The sequence below is a fragment of the Diabrotica undecimpunctata genome, chromosome 8 (genome assembly GCF_040954645.1).
Source record: "Diabrotica undecimpunctata isolate CICGRU chromosome 8, icDiaUnde3, whole genome shotgun sequence".
NCBI classification, from domain to species: Eukaryota; Metazoa; Arthropoda; class Insecta; order Coleoptera; family Chrysomelidae; genus Diabrotica; species Diabrotica undecimpunctata.
The window spans coordinates 12127848-12143759 of NC_092810.1; the positions used below are offsets into that span (position 1 = coordinate 12127848).

A 15912-nucleotide genomic window follows, 5' to 3' on the forward strand; every position below is an offset into this window, starting at 1 on the left:
CACACACACTCTTCGGGTATACCTGTCAGGTATACTCGGCAAGTTTGTCTGTTCGCCATGGATTCTCCAGAAGATGACCTGCTCTTTCTCTTCGTATTTTTTGTACTTTGTGGGAAACATAACCTCTTCAAAAGTGTGGTCCGTGTACAGATTGAATATCAGTGGTAAAATTATGCACCCCTATCTTACTCCCCTTAAGATTTTGACCTGATTTGTATATTATCCATCTATTCGGAGCACTGCTGATTGATTCCATTACAAGTTAGCTATTATTTTTAGGTCTCTTCCTTCAATCCATGTCTTCTTCAGCACTTCCATCATTTGTTCATGCCTGACTCTTTTAAAAGCCTTCTTGTAGTCAATCAGGCATGCAAAAACATCACAGCTGACATCTCTATATTTCTGAAACAATACCTACACGCTTAAAATAATGACTTTTAAAAACAGCTTGAGCAGATGGCTCATTAGGCTCATTAAAAAATATATAGAACTGTAAAAATATAAAACTAATTACGTCATTAACGGTCCTCGACGGTCAGTAACGCATCATTTTAGCGTCAAGCTATCGGTCCCGGGGGACCGGTAATGCACAGTTCCGTGGTTTACATATTTTGGGAACGCAGTCAAACTGTTAAACAACGGTGACGAAACATTAACCTTTATTGACAAGAAATCTCTATGACAATCTATTTTCTTTTTAAATTTGAGATGTTGTTCCTTCATATAAATTCCATAACGCTTTGATTAAAGTAAAGGTAATGTTGATGATGTTGATAGTAGTACTTTCCAGAGCTTGTTTATAAGAATTGTTTCATAAGCTATGTTTAGTAAATCATCAACTATATGGTGTGTTTCTTGACTTGTACTTGAGTTTTTTTTATAAGTTGTTTCAAGCAGAATATACCATTCTTACAACCATTCTTCTACTCGTTCTCAATGAGGTTATTTGTTCGTATAGAGGGTTGAATGTACTTCTTGTTCAGGTGCCATCACCGCTACGGAGGTTGGCAATCATCATAGCTATTTTAATTTTTGAGGAAGTAGCTCTAAACAGTTGTTTTGAGCTGCATCCAAACCATTCTCTCAGGTTCTTAAGCCATGAAATTCGTCTTCTTCGGATGCTTCTTCTGCCATCTATCCTTCCTTGCATTATGAGTCGCAGGATGCCATACTTCTCGCCCCGTATCACATGTCCGAGATACTGTAGCTTTCTTTCTTTAATTGTAAGTTCAACTTCCTTCTCTTTACCTATTCTTCTCAGTACTTCATTGTTCGTAACTCTATCTACCCAGGAAATTCTCATAATTCGTCTATGGGTCCACATTTCAAATGCGTTAAGTCGTCTCATTGTATCTAGATTTAACGTCCATGATTCCACTCCATAGTATAGTACACTGTATACGTAACATTTTGTTAGGCGTACTTTAAGAGCTAATGTTAAATCTTTGCCACATAGGAGCTTTTTCATTTTTATAAAATTAGAACGTGCTTTTTTGATTCTGACTTGGATTTCTGCAGTGCAGTCATTATTTTCTGTTATAAGTGTTCCTAGGTAAGTGTACTTTTTTACTCTTTCGATCTGCTGGTCCTCTACTATCAAGATTTCGTCAGTATTATGGTTGTTTTTACAAATTTTCATAAACTTCGTCTTTTTGATATTGAGCGAGAGTCCGTACTCCCTAATACACATTACTATTTTACTTATGAATCTTTCCAGGTCTTGTAAACTATCGGCTATTATTACTGTATCATCTGCATATCTGATGTTGTTAACTAAGACTCCATTTACTCTTATGCCGACTGTTTCATCTTCCAGAGTTTTTCGAATTACCTCTTCAGAATAAGCGTTAAATAATAGAGGTGATACTATGCAGCCTTGCCTGACTCCTATCTTTATTTCCATTTCTTCAGATGTCTCTTTTTTAATTCGTACTATTGTTCGCTGATTGTAGTAAAGGTTTATTATTAGCCTTACATCTCTTTCATATAGGTTTTTATTTTTTTAAATTTCCATGAGTCGGTCATGTTTTACTTTAACAAACGCTTTATTGTAGTCTATAAAACAGACGTAAAGAGGACGGTTAACATCCAAACATCTCTGCGTCAGCACGTTGAAGGAGAATAGTGCCTCTCTGGTACCCATACCATTGCGGAACCCATATTGTGTGTCACTAACATCCAACTCCAGTTTAGAGTGAATTCTGGCTTGGATAATTTTCAACAGAATTTTTAAGGTATGTGACATTAAGCTTATGGTTCGATAGTCACTGCACTATTTGGCATTCACTTTCTTTGGCAAACACACAAATGCTGATGTCAACATTTCTCTAGGGATATTTCCCGTAGTATAGATAGCGTTGAACAGTTCTACTATTATGTCTAGGTTTTTCTCGTTGACCAACTTTAATAGCTCGCTTGGTAATTCATCTGGACCAGCAGAGTTAGTGGTTTTCATTGTCTCTTCTTCATACGTACTCTTTCCATCGTCGTAGTTTTGGTTCTGTCTCCAATATAATATTTCCATTTTTGTCGAGCAATACATTCGAGGTTCTTCTACTTCCTACTCCGACTAGTTCTTTCACTTTTTTATGTAGATTAAAGTTGACATATCTGTTTTGCAGTTCTTCTATTTCTTTACATTTTTCAGAGAAGTAGGTTTCTTTAGGCTTCCTAATTTTTCTTCTTATTTGGTTTTGAAGCTGTTTATAGCGGATCATATTGATGGTTTTATTTTTAATCCTTTCATTCATCAACTCTAGACTTTTCTCGGCCATCCACTCTTTTCTTAACATTTGGTTGTTGTAAGTACTTTCTTACTTGGCTCCAATATAGAGGTTTTGAAGAATTGCCACTGCTGCCCTACGTTACAATTATTTCCTGGGTTTCTATCTAGATTTGTGTTGATTTCGTGTTTCCGATTGTCTTTTGTTTTTTCTGACTTTAGTTTCTGTATGTTAAGTTTATTGTTGTTGCGGCTTTTTTGCATCTTTTTTAGTTGAAATTGAAACCTAGCAATAGGAAGACTGTGATCAGAGGATACGTCTGCTCCTGGATATGTCTTTACTGCCTGAATTGAGTTGAATGTACTAGTCACTAATATTCCTATATAGCTGGCACACTTAAGTTTATCTCCTTTAAGTCTAAGCAACAAATACTAATAAATACACGACTCTCAAGGGCATAAACGTTGATATGCGTATGCACATGCTGAGTTATAATTAGTACATCATTAGCACATGCCTTTTCGGCGGATATCTGAAGTGGAATAAAAGTTTTCGATCCATCTCATTACCATTGACATTATTATACAAAGCAGTAATACACCTTTTCATCTCTTAAATTGTTTCTGAATCAAACGAAACCGGTGTAATGGATCAGTAAAATATTCTCAAACTTCCACAAAACAGAATATACTTTACTGTTTATAAATATCCTTAACCCGTACGTTTTATTCGAACAGTTTCAACCAATTTAGGCGATAAAACTCCAAAATTTCCGAACAAACTTCAATGCGGGAAGCGCTATGTTAATTTTATGCAAAATTGGGAACTGAACTTTCTTTTAGCAGTTAACTCTTGGTGATGTTACTGGATAATAAAACGGTTTATCGTGGGACCTTCAAATAGTTTTAGTTTACGATCTTATTATTTGGAATTTTATAGTGATTTTCTACAAGATTATTGCTTTTTAATGCAGATATTTTGTTTTCTTATTTTATAATTATTTGCATCTTCTTCTTTACGTGCTATCTCCGCGACGGAGGTTGGCAATCATCATGGCTATTCTGATCTTAGATGCTGCCGCTCTGAATAGTTCGATTGATGTGCCTCAGTATCATTCCCTCAAGTTACGCAATCATGAATTTTTCTCCTTCCTACACTTCTCTTGCCATGGATTTTTCATTGTATAATTAATTGAAGTATGTATGTTGTATCTTTCATTACGCATACCATACCCCAGGTATTGCAGCTTTCGTGTCTTGATGGTTTCCAATGTTTCCATTTTTTTGTTGACTCTTCTCATGACTTCGTTGTTTGTTATATGCTCGGTCCATGATTCTTCTGTACACCCTCTGTACAATCTTTCTGATTTTATTAAATTTTTTTCGTGATTTCTCTATTCGAACTTTTATTTCTTTGGAGTAATCGTTTGTATGATTAATTATTGTGCCAAGATAATTGTAGTTTTCTACTTGTTTCAAAGTTTTACGTTAACTGTCAGGCTTTTATCATTATTTTGGATTTTTGATATTCTCATATAAATTCTATAAATTAAATACATAAATACATTTTAATAATATCGAGATGTGGATATTTTGGTAGTACAATTGATATCCAAGGGTGGATATACTGGTACACCGAAATATCCTTATGTGGATATTTTGGTAAACACTATCAATTGTGATATAAACAAATTGCTTCAAACATTTTTTAGACCCTCATAGGTTAATATCTCTTCTATTATAAATTATAACTATCATAAAATGTATTTTCATTAACAACTCTTGCTGGTATACCCTACTTCAAAAAATTGCCTGGTACGGAAGGGGTTAACTTATTTGCATAATTATAAACTCACTGAGGGTTTTACATTACCCATAAATATTAAGCAGTTAATGTTTAGTACAACTAAGCATAAGATTTGTAAATGTTTTGTGAACTATAAAATATTAATAATTTACTTTCCAATTATTGCAAATTAAATTATTATGGAAAAATTAATCGCGAATCCTATAAATCCATTTTACGGATCTCTCCTGTCCGCAAGCTGTAATTTAACTACGCCTGTCATTGCTGACTTATCACCAATTTAATTTTATCTCGTTATAATTATAGCCTACAGTTTATTATGTGTATGAACAAAAGTTGATATCAAACAGATTTACGCATCACGTGTACCGTTCCCTTTCTACTCCAATAATTCCATATTAAAAAAGTAATAATTAGCCTTCTCTTAAATTTAGAAAATGAGATTAGAGAAAACAAATTTTCACGCATGATTCTGATTTATACCGTAATTAACTTGGGTATGGTCAAATCCCGGTTTATCCAGAAATATTGAGTTTATGTTAATAAGCGGTTTGCCAGGCGTGTATGACGATTTATATGAGCAGTAACGTAGCATAATCCATAAATGAGAGAATAGAAATTCATATGTTGGGTTTGGATTTACGCCATGGCGGACGTTAGTACATTTTTGCTGCTTTTGTAATATTTTCATCACACAAACACAAAAATACGGTACAATATTATTTGTATTCTTAATGGATTGCTGCATCGAAACGGGATTAGAAGAAGATAAAGAAAAATACTATAGGCAGAGATGATTGGTAAAAAAGAGAGTCACACAAGCAAAAGCAAAAACATGGAAAGAATTTGGAGAAGAACTTCAGGAAGAATATATAATAAATAATAGAAAATTTTGGACGACAACACGACACATAAGGCAGTGAAAACGAAAGGAAATAAACGCAGTAAGAGATACTTCAAACTAAATACAAATAAGCCCAGAACAAGTAGCTAGGGTATGGAAAGAATATTATGAGAAAAAATTGGATACCGAAGTGATAAAGAAAGACAATATAATCAATGAAGGCGAAGAAAACACAGAGCTAGAGCAAATAAGTAGAGAAGAAATAATAGAAGGATTATCAAATATAAAAATAGGCAGGGCAGGTGGAGATAATGAAATTGAACCGGAAATGGTAAAATACATGGGACAAGAAGGAATAAACTGGCTATGGATAATATTTAAAGAGGCGTGGGAAAAACAAATAATCCCTAAAGACTGGCAGAACAATATCATCGTGCCAATATATAAAAAAGGAGAACATATAAACTGCGACAACTATAGAGCAATATGTCTGTCATCGGTATGCTTTAAAATATATACGAAAATAATAGAGAAGAGATTGAGACAAGAAGTAGAAATAGTATTGGGAGAAGAACAAATGGCATTAAGACCGGGAAGATAGACAAATAACAACATATATATCATTAAAAATCTAATAGAAAGAAGCATAATTACGGGGGAAAAACTAGTATTAGCATTCATAGACCTAAGAGCAGAATTTGACACGATAGAAAGACATATTATAGGAAAATGCTTGAGGAAAATAAACGTACCTAATGCAATGATAAAAATTATAGAAAGTACTTACAAAGAGGTAAAAGGAAGGGTACAAATAACAGGGGAAAGATCGGAAGCATTTAATTGGAAGAGAGGTATTAAACAAGTAGACAGTCTCAGCCCTCTGCTATTCATAATAGTAATGAACGAATTAATAAGAAACACTAGAGTCAGAACCAATCAACTACAGACAATAATAGGTTACCGCAGATTACAACCGGTAACAATAGAGTCCTTAATGTATGCAGACGACATAGTACTAATAGCAGATATCGAGAATAAAATGCAGAAACTAATGGATATATGGGTAGAACAAATAGAAGAACTAAAAATGGAGATAAACGAGGAAAAAAGTAAGATAATGATAATCAGCGGCAAAGGAGATAAGGAAGATAATCAAATAAAGATTAAATGTAAAAACTCAGAATTGGAAATAGTAACAACTTACGAATACCTGGGAAGTATAATAACTAATGACGGAAAAATAGACTGGGAAATAACAAATAGAGCAAAGAAATCAAACAAGTTATATTATGCGTTAGCCCCAATAATGGGAAAAAGAGGACTTTCACGAGAAACAAGAATAAAAATATATAACACAATAGTGAAACCGACTGTGCTCTATGCAAGTGAAAACTAGACAATTCTGAAAAAACATAAGAGCAGGATAAACGCAATGGAGATGAGACATTTAAGAAGAATAGTTGGAAAGACAAAATGGGATAAATTAAGCAACGAGACTATTAGGAGAATGGCCAACCAGGAACCGATAATGAACAAAATAGCAAAGAGACAAATGAACTGGTATGGGCATCTGATGGGGATGCAAACCAATAAAATAATAGAAAAATTTATGAAGCAAAAAACATCGGAAAAAGAAAAAGAGGCAGACCAAAAAAAAATTAGATAAAGCAAGTAGTAGAGGCGGGAAAACTTAAATAAAAACCACTCGAGGAATTGAAAATATTAGCAAGAAACAGAAAAGAATGGAAGAGGTGTGTATATGGAAATTAAAATAGCTAGCCCAAATCCGACACCCTGATAGGGTAAAAGGCAGGGGAGAAAGAAAGAAAGAAAGAATGGATTGCTGCAAAAAATCGAAAATTTAATAAAATCAGCAAAAACTTAATAAATTCCGCAAGAAATAATCCACAACTTCATTTTAATTTTTTTTTATTTAAAATAAAGATGAAGAAAAAGTAAAAGGAATCAAAGGTAGTCAATAATATATATTAAAAAGCCCCTTAAGGGTCGCGGTAACGATGCGACCTAGACATCATAGGACGAAATCAGATGGCCTAACAGTGGTAAATGTACTAAAGAAAAAGCGACACTATATAACTCAGGAAATAACCTACCCCATCATTATAACGAAGTTGTATTTCTAGTTAAAACAGCCTCAAACAAATCAGTAAGGAACTTCATGGCATACTCAGATAGGGCAGCACTACTACAAGTCCAAGTCGATCCTGTTGACCTTAACATTATACAAATCTATGCACCAACCTTGGACAAGCCTGAAAATAAAGTAAAACAATTGTACAGAGAGATTAAGGAGTTAATGAAACTGATCAAGAAGAACCAGACAATTATAATCATGGAAGATTTCAATGCGAAGGTAGGGCAAGTATGTGTTGATGATGTCGTGAGTGACTTTGGCTTAGGAGATCGAAACGAGGGAGGTGATATGCTAATCCAGTTCTGTCAAGAAGAAAAATTAGTTATTGCGAATACCTGGTACAAACTGCCACCTCGGAGACTCTACACCTGGCAGTCTCTACAACATACGCATGACAACATCGTAAGAAATCAAATTGATTTTTTATTGATTAACTAGAGATACAGAAATGGTTTGCAAGGAGTAAAAACGTACCCTGGAACAGATATCGGATCTGATCACAATGCCATAGTAGGTAAATTAAAAATAAAGCTTAAGAAAATTAAAAGAAAATCCATAAAGAAAAAAACAGCTAAAAACAACCTAACCTAACAGAAGACAAATGGAATTGTATTAAAAAATCTATCGTAACCACCACCAAGTTTCTGATCGCTTCCGAAAAGTACAAAAAGCAGAATTGGATGACTGACGAAATATTATCAATGATGGACGACCGCAGATCATTTAAAAACAAAGACCGAATCAAACATTAGTAGATTAATCGACAAATACGTAAAGAGTGTCGCAAAGCTAAAGAACAGTGGCTGCTAGACAGGTGTGTAAAAATGGAGGAACTGGAAGAAAAACATAACCACTTTAACATAAATAAACTCGTTAAAGAAGTGACAGGTCATACAAAACCTTGCTGTTTTAACAGTATTGTGAAGGACAATAAATTCATTACTGATCCCAAGCATCTACTTTAACATTGGGGAAACTACACACAGCAACTATACTCAGAAAACACTTGAAGAAACTCTGAAAGTGAATATAAAAGTGAACCCTTTCCCAAAATATTAAAGTCAGAAGTTGTAAGAGCAATCAAATAGAGTAAATGGGGAAAAGCACCAGGCCCAGACGACATATACATAGAGGTTCTAACAATGTTGAGCGAAGACAATATAGACACCTTGGTAGATCTTTTTAATGAGATTTATGGGTCCGGTGAAATACCACAGGATTGACTTCAATCAACCTTTATACCAATCCCAAAAAAGCCAAACGCTAATAGTTGCGACCAATTCCGAATGATCAGCTTATTGAGCCAGAACCTAAAACTATTCTTAAAGATAATTCACACAAGAATATACAACTGATGGAAAAGAGACATTAGCCCCACACAGTTTGGTTTAAGACAAGGATTTGGCACAAGAGAAGCACTTTATAGCTTAACTGTCCTACTTCAGAAATGCAGAGATCAAGATCAGCAAACATATGTCTTCCTATGCTTTATAGATTATCAGAAAGCGTTCGATTGTGTTAATCATTCAGAATTAGTAAGATTGCTCCAGGAACATTCGACAGATGAGAATGACCTTAAAATCATAAATGGAAAAAAGTGTACGACAGGTTTTGCTAGAGCCTTAAGTGACACAGAAGATGGAATCAAAATCATCGGACAGACTATTAGTAATCTTCACTATGCTGATGATACAGTCATAATAGCTAATAGCCAAGAAGCGCTACAACGAGTAATAGATAGAATAAACACAAGGAGAACGACTGGGCTTGCAGATTAATATAGACAAGGCGAAGGTAATGGTGGTTAGCAGAACACGAAATATGCAATTAAATATAAGAGTAAACAATGAGAACATCCAAAAGGTCCCCAAGTTCAGATATCTCGGCAGTTGAATAACTGAAAATCTAGATCCAGACATAAGCAAGCCAGAACAGCATTTACTAATATGAGAACCTTGCTAAGCAACAGTCTTACTCTCAACAAAACTACAATCCTGTTGTCCAAACATCTCTATTGAAGTCTGCATATATCTAAAACCTATAATTAGCTCCATGTGACAATACATTCGGCCTCTCCTCAAAAAAGGACCCATGTAAAGACTACGCTTATCTCCTTCAAAATTGACAGTATAATTACTATAAGTATTAACTTTTAAAAACACAGCTCTTACAATCAAACTTTGATAGTGTTAAGCACCATTACTATTACATTAAACAATGCCTCAAAAGTGGAGCAGAAGAAGCAAATAAGTAAATATGTAAAAACCGAACGAAGAAAGCCATATTAGTGGGATGAAAAATCGAAGAAAAAATAAAGATTATCGAGATAAATACCACAAACACTTAAATATAAATACTGATCAAAGTAAAAACGAATATCGAACAGTTTAAAGAAACGTACGAGGTGCGATAACTAAGAAGAAAAACGAAAGCTGGGAAAGAAACTGCTCCAGAATTAATACTTACTTAGGCGTTAGCAAAAGCACCAAAAGTTGGAGAATACTTCTCGATCTCTTGGACAAGATAAGACTAAAGATATCATCTCACCGATCAGCCCAGATAAATGGAACGAATACTTCGCAAATATACTGACGGGAAAAAGGGCAGAATATTTGCAAACAACTCAAATACAATCAGAGGTACAAGTACATACAAGAGCTTTCCCAATTAGGATTGACGATAAAGAAGTAGCACGAGTATGCCAAGCATTAAAGAATAAAAAATCACCAGGCCCTGGCAATATTCCACCTGAGCTACACAAGTACGATACAAGCAAATTATATAAGCAGCTAGCCAGCCTTAACCAAAAATGTTGTAACGGAGAAAGTATACCGGAGGAGTGAAAAACATCGTTTATCACGACAATACATATTAAGAGAAGTAAAGATATATGTGACAATTATCGAGGAATCGCAGTCCTTAGCACCATCTCCAGAGTTTACAGGAAGCTTATCAAAAAGAGAATGGAAGATGAATTCTGTGATAAGGAGGCCAAAGAATAGGCCGGCTTTAGAGCAGATAGATCAACTATTAACCATCTGTTTACTGTTATCCAGCTAATCGAAATAAAAGTAGCACGCAATCAATCAGTCATCTCCTCTACGTGGATGTTAAAAAAAGCTTATGATAGTGTGCCACAACAAAAACTCTGGGAAGCTCTCGAGAAAACAAATATTAGTGTAACCTAAGTCAAGGCTATTCAATACCTATGGAAGACGTGGAAAATAAAATGCAGAAACATGGGAATTCCCCTAAACGACGCAATATTGTACAGATTGAGTTTTGCAGACTACCAGATAGTAATGGCCCAAGACAATGAAGACCTCAAATATATGACCCGTAAACTTATCGACGAATACGAACTATGGGGGCTAGAAGTATTGGAAAAAATACAGCGAGAAATAATTCACTGTCAAAAATACAAATATTTAGGCATGCAAATAACCATCGATGGCAAATAAGATGAAGAAATTAAACATAGAAATGAACAGGGAAGACAAGCCATTAGGCAAGTAAACAGTGTGGTGTGTGACAAAACAATTTCCAAAGAAAACAAACACAAAATCTATAACAGCAATATAAAAAGCATTGTAACATATGAAAGTAAGGTATGGCAACTGAACTGGAAAAAACTTAAAAGCATTAGAAGCAACAGAAATGGACTTCTGGAGAAGAGCGACTGGAAAATCAAGATTAGACAGAGTTAGAAACGAAAGAATACGAGAAATTATGGGCGTTAAGCACAATATAACAAAGAACATCATAATAAATCAACTAAGATGGTATGGACACGTCCAAAGAATGGATGAACACAGAATACCAAAGAAAGTATTGAACTGGACACCGCATAAAAGAAGAAAGCATGGTAGACCGAGAGTAAGTTGGGGAAAAGGAATTGATAAAGACTTAAGGGAGAGATAAGTAGAGGAGTAAGACAGGACTGTGTACTTTCACCATTACTATTTAATATATATTCCGAAGAGTTATTTACGCAAGCACTTAAAAACTGTACAGAAGGGATCAAGATAAATGGTGAAAATATAAATAACATCCGTTATGCTGACGATAGTCATTATCGCTGAAAGTTAGATAGACCTGCAGACGTTACTAAACACAATTTGTGATACTGGGGAACAGCTTGGTTTAACAGTTAACATAAAGAAAACAAAAACCATGGTTATAGTAAGAGGGGCAAAGTCATTACAAGGATCCAAATAAAAAATGAAGATATTGAGCAAGTGGACAATATGAAATACTTAGGAGTCTGGATTACGAAAGATCTGAATACGAAATCAGAAATTCGCTCAAAAATGGGGCAATCAAGAGCAGTCTTTTGAAGACAAGGAAATTTCTGATTAACCAAAAGTTTCAATCTGCAAATCCGATATCGGATGGTAAAATGTTATATCCACCCTATTCTTCTTTATGGTGTCGAAGCCTAGACTGTTAATGTTGACTAAATGAGAACCAAATGAGAAGATACCATAGACCGATCATATTACGAGCAAAATGGTGTTGCACAGAATGAGAAGAGACAGAGAACTTTTGACCACCATTAAAAGGCGAAAGACAGCATATTTGGGGCACATACTATAGAAATCATAAGTACGAGTTGTTGCAGCTGATTATGAAGGCTAAAATCGAAGGAAAAAGAGGTCCTGGTAGGCGACACATATCCTGGCTGAAAAACATTCGCTACTGGACTGGGTTAGACATACAGACGATCTTAAGAACAGCAGAAGATAGAGACAAATTTACAATGGTTATAGCTAACCTTCATTAGTGGAGACGGCACTAGAAGAAGAAGAAGAAGAAGGCAAGATATGCTTTATTAAATTTTGTTTCGTTTTAATTAACATTTAGGATTATTTAGTATCAATTATATATTTTATTTGTCCATGACAAATTTCTCATTGTACAGTTTTCATTAAGATAAGACGTACTTACACTAGAGAACGAGCTAGTTGAAGCCATAGCAATAAAATTGGCACATCAAGGATCGTTTTATATTTATACGGCTGATATGTCATTTTATTCTTAAATAATTGGCCGATTTGAGTCTGTTGGTAAATGCTCTATTTTCGTATTTTTTAAATTATAATAATTAGTTCTTTCAGACACAAAGAATTTAAAAACAATTATGTTGTTTTTAAGTGTAGAATATATAATTTTTCAGCTGAGTACTTTCAGCTTTAATCCATCAACTTCAAAACAACATTTTTCAACATACTCCCTTAAGTTTTTATAGATGTATACAAAACATTTTTAAGTTTTTAATTATTTTGAATAATTCTCTTAAAGCTGTGCATAACAAACAAACAGATTAAATATAAAAGTTTATAAAATGACAATGAAGTCTAATTTAAAGTTAATTATACAACAAGAGTACCTAGAGACAAGTCAAAATTGGCCGTTTAGAAATATCAATCAATAAAAAATTAGGAGTCATCGAAAAAACTCATTTAAGATAGGCCATGAAATATGGTTTCCTTCTTTTGGTTCGTTGGTCACTCCTATATAAGAAATCCAAAACAAAAATCAATATAACCTAACTTTTGTAAAGCGTTTATACAATTGAGTGATTTTTTTAAATTTAAATAAAATTAATTCATCTGAAACAGTTTATGTCTTTTTTACTTTTTAAACATACATAGAGGATCTATTTGTGAGAAATGTATTAAGAATAATAAACATAATATTTCTAATTTTAATATTTAAACATTGGAACAAATTAAAATATCTATTCAATATAAAAATAGTGATGGGAAGCTTCAATACCAAGTTTAACACTGACAAAACCTACTTAGAATACGTTATGGAAAAGAGTATGGCACTGATTAGAGAAATAACAATAGCGAACACTTCATTAAACTGTGTTGTAACCATGACATAATCATTGAAAGAACTTTGTTCCCATATAAAACAATTCAAAAAGTGGTATGTAAATCATCAGACAACCGCACTTTCAATCAAATCGAGCACATTGCAATAAGCAAGCAGTAGAAAACTCTGTCTCTTTGTCAGATTATGAAGAGGTGCAGATGCGGCCTGTGATCACTACCTAATGATGGCCGGAATTAGACTCAAGATAGCTACTAATATGAAAGAACCAAATTTATCATACGGAAAAAGTTCAACGGTGACAAAACACAAAAAAATAGACGTAAATAGAATTCATACAAGAACTGTGAGCCAAAATATACGAAAGAAAGGATAAAAATTTGGAATTGATTAGCAATGCCCTTGTGAAAACAAGCAAAAACAGTTTGGGTATGAATAGATATGTACTCGTAACTAAAGAGTGGATCATTAGAGCAACGTGAAACTAAATAGAAAGCGGCAAACATATTAATCCAAAAGTACTGAGTTCCAGAGCAGAAGCAGAGAAGAAACGACTTTGTCGGCTGACAAAAGCAGCCAGTCCTAAAAGTATTCCAGCAGAACTTTTCTGGTGAGAGAAAGTTCCTTAAAGTTCCTTATAGAATGCAAAACGAAAGTTTTATTAAAGATATTAAAAAATGACAACATATATGGTAAAAACTGGATAGGAATCACACTTCTAAATACCATAATTAAATTAACAGCAATAATTATAAACAACCGATCGACAAACAGTTGACACGATATTAAGAAAGAAACAAACAAGCTTTACACCAACCGTTCATCATTATCATCAATATAGTAAGTGGATTGTAATTGAAAATACGTATTTGCAACTTTCCAACAATAGTCTCCCATTGTTGTTCCTCCATTTTATTTTTTATTGAGTCAAATATATACCTCACTCTATAAATATTGCAGAAGACTTAACTTTGTACTGCTTTCTTAGGCAATAAGCATAGGTTCAGTCTTAAAAGAATCAAGATTGTCAAAGTAACTTACCGTTAATTTCTTGGGGCAATATTCGTTGTTAATGAAAATAATTTTAAAGATTAAATTATCTCTATTAATTAATTCAATTTTAATATGAAAACCCAAGGTACAAAAGATGATACGCCTATGAGAGAGACAATATATTTAAGGGAAAATTCATTATCGAAAAATATGGTTTTCCACAAAGAAGGAATCATAACAGTGGGAGGGTGATGATGAATAGAGATTCGTTAGAGAAAATGATCATTTTTTATGCTTAAATGAAATGAAGTTACTCGAAAAACCTATCTGAGGTGATTGGTTTGCTAGATAATTTTAAATTTATTTTTGACTAATTTCTTTTTATTATTATATTTCTTCCGTACAGAGTAAGTGTGATTTTATGTTCAATTTAAAGTACGTCATATTCATAATTTTTCATATTCATTTATTTTTTTAAACGATTAGTTAGTTTTTAATACAAAAAAATCAACTATGATGATTACTATATTTTACGTAGGTGTAAAAAATGTAACTATTCTTACAACATTTAATTCAGTATGAATACCACCACAGATCGTGCTGTACATTTGACTTATTCCCCCTCGTTTTAACGTAATAACTCAAGTTTGTTTTCATTATTAAGTAATTATACCAATAAAAATAATTTGCTTTAAATAAACACAGGAATTAAAAATGGGCAGTTTCTCCATTTCCAGCTCAAAAAACACGATGTCATTTACGCCGTGACTGGTACATGCACAATTTACAAAAGCACCATCCATAAAATAAAATAAGCAATTAGCATAACACCTGCGTTCCTGTAATATACAAAATACAAACCAGAGTTTATCTGAAACATAATTGGCTTTGTCAAGAGAATATTCAGGGTAGGATTTATGTGTATATTAAATATGGGGAAGGGACTAAAAATTGTTTCGTGTAATATTTGGCTTTAAAACTGTTACTAATTACTCAACGTTGTTATGTTTAGTAATTAGTTAGAAAGGACTTCGCCAAGGCTGCTGCATTGCACCTACACTCTTTAAGATTTATTTGGAGGGGTTTTTGGATATTTGGAAAAGAAAATGTGAACCTATGGGTGTTAAAATTGGAGACCATACACTGTACAGCTTGCATTTTGCTGATGACCAAGTAATACTTGCAGAAGATCAAGATGATATCCACTACATGTTACGAAAAATAGATGAAGAATATATTAAGTAGGGCTTATCAATTAATCCATCAAAAACAGAGTACGTAGTAGTGGAAGGTGAAGGAAAGCACTTAGAACTAGGAAGCAAACAAATTCAAAATACTGATAGCTATAAATATCTCGGTGTAAACATTACAAACAATGGTCGGAATACAAAAGAAATAGCTACTAGAATTGGTCAAGGAAATTCAGCAATACGTCAACTGAATAGCATACTTTGGAATAACCACATCACCCGAAACACAAAAATTAGGATACCTATACAAAAGTATCATAGAAAGCATTGCTACATATGGTTCAGAGCTTTGGGTAATAA

The 15912-nt window shown here is 33.7% G+C and overlaps 1 protein-coding gene across 1 annotated transcript in view; it reads right to left on the minus strand.

Annotated features, from left to right (window-relative positions):
* The window catches only part of LOC140447193 (uncharacterized), a 219733-nt gene that overhangs the window by 9679 nt on the left and 194142 nt on the right, over positions 1–15912 (minus strand). The gene's annotated exons all lie outside the window — the stretch shown is intronic.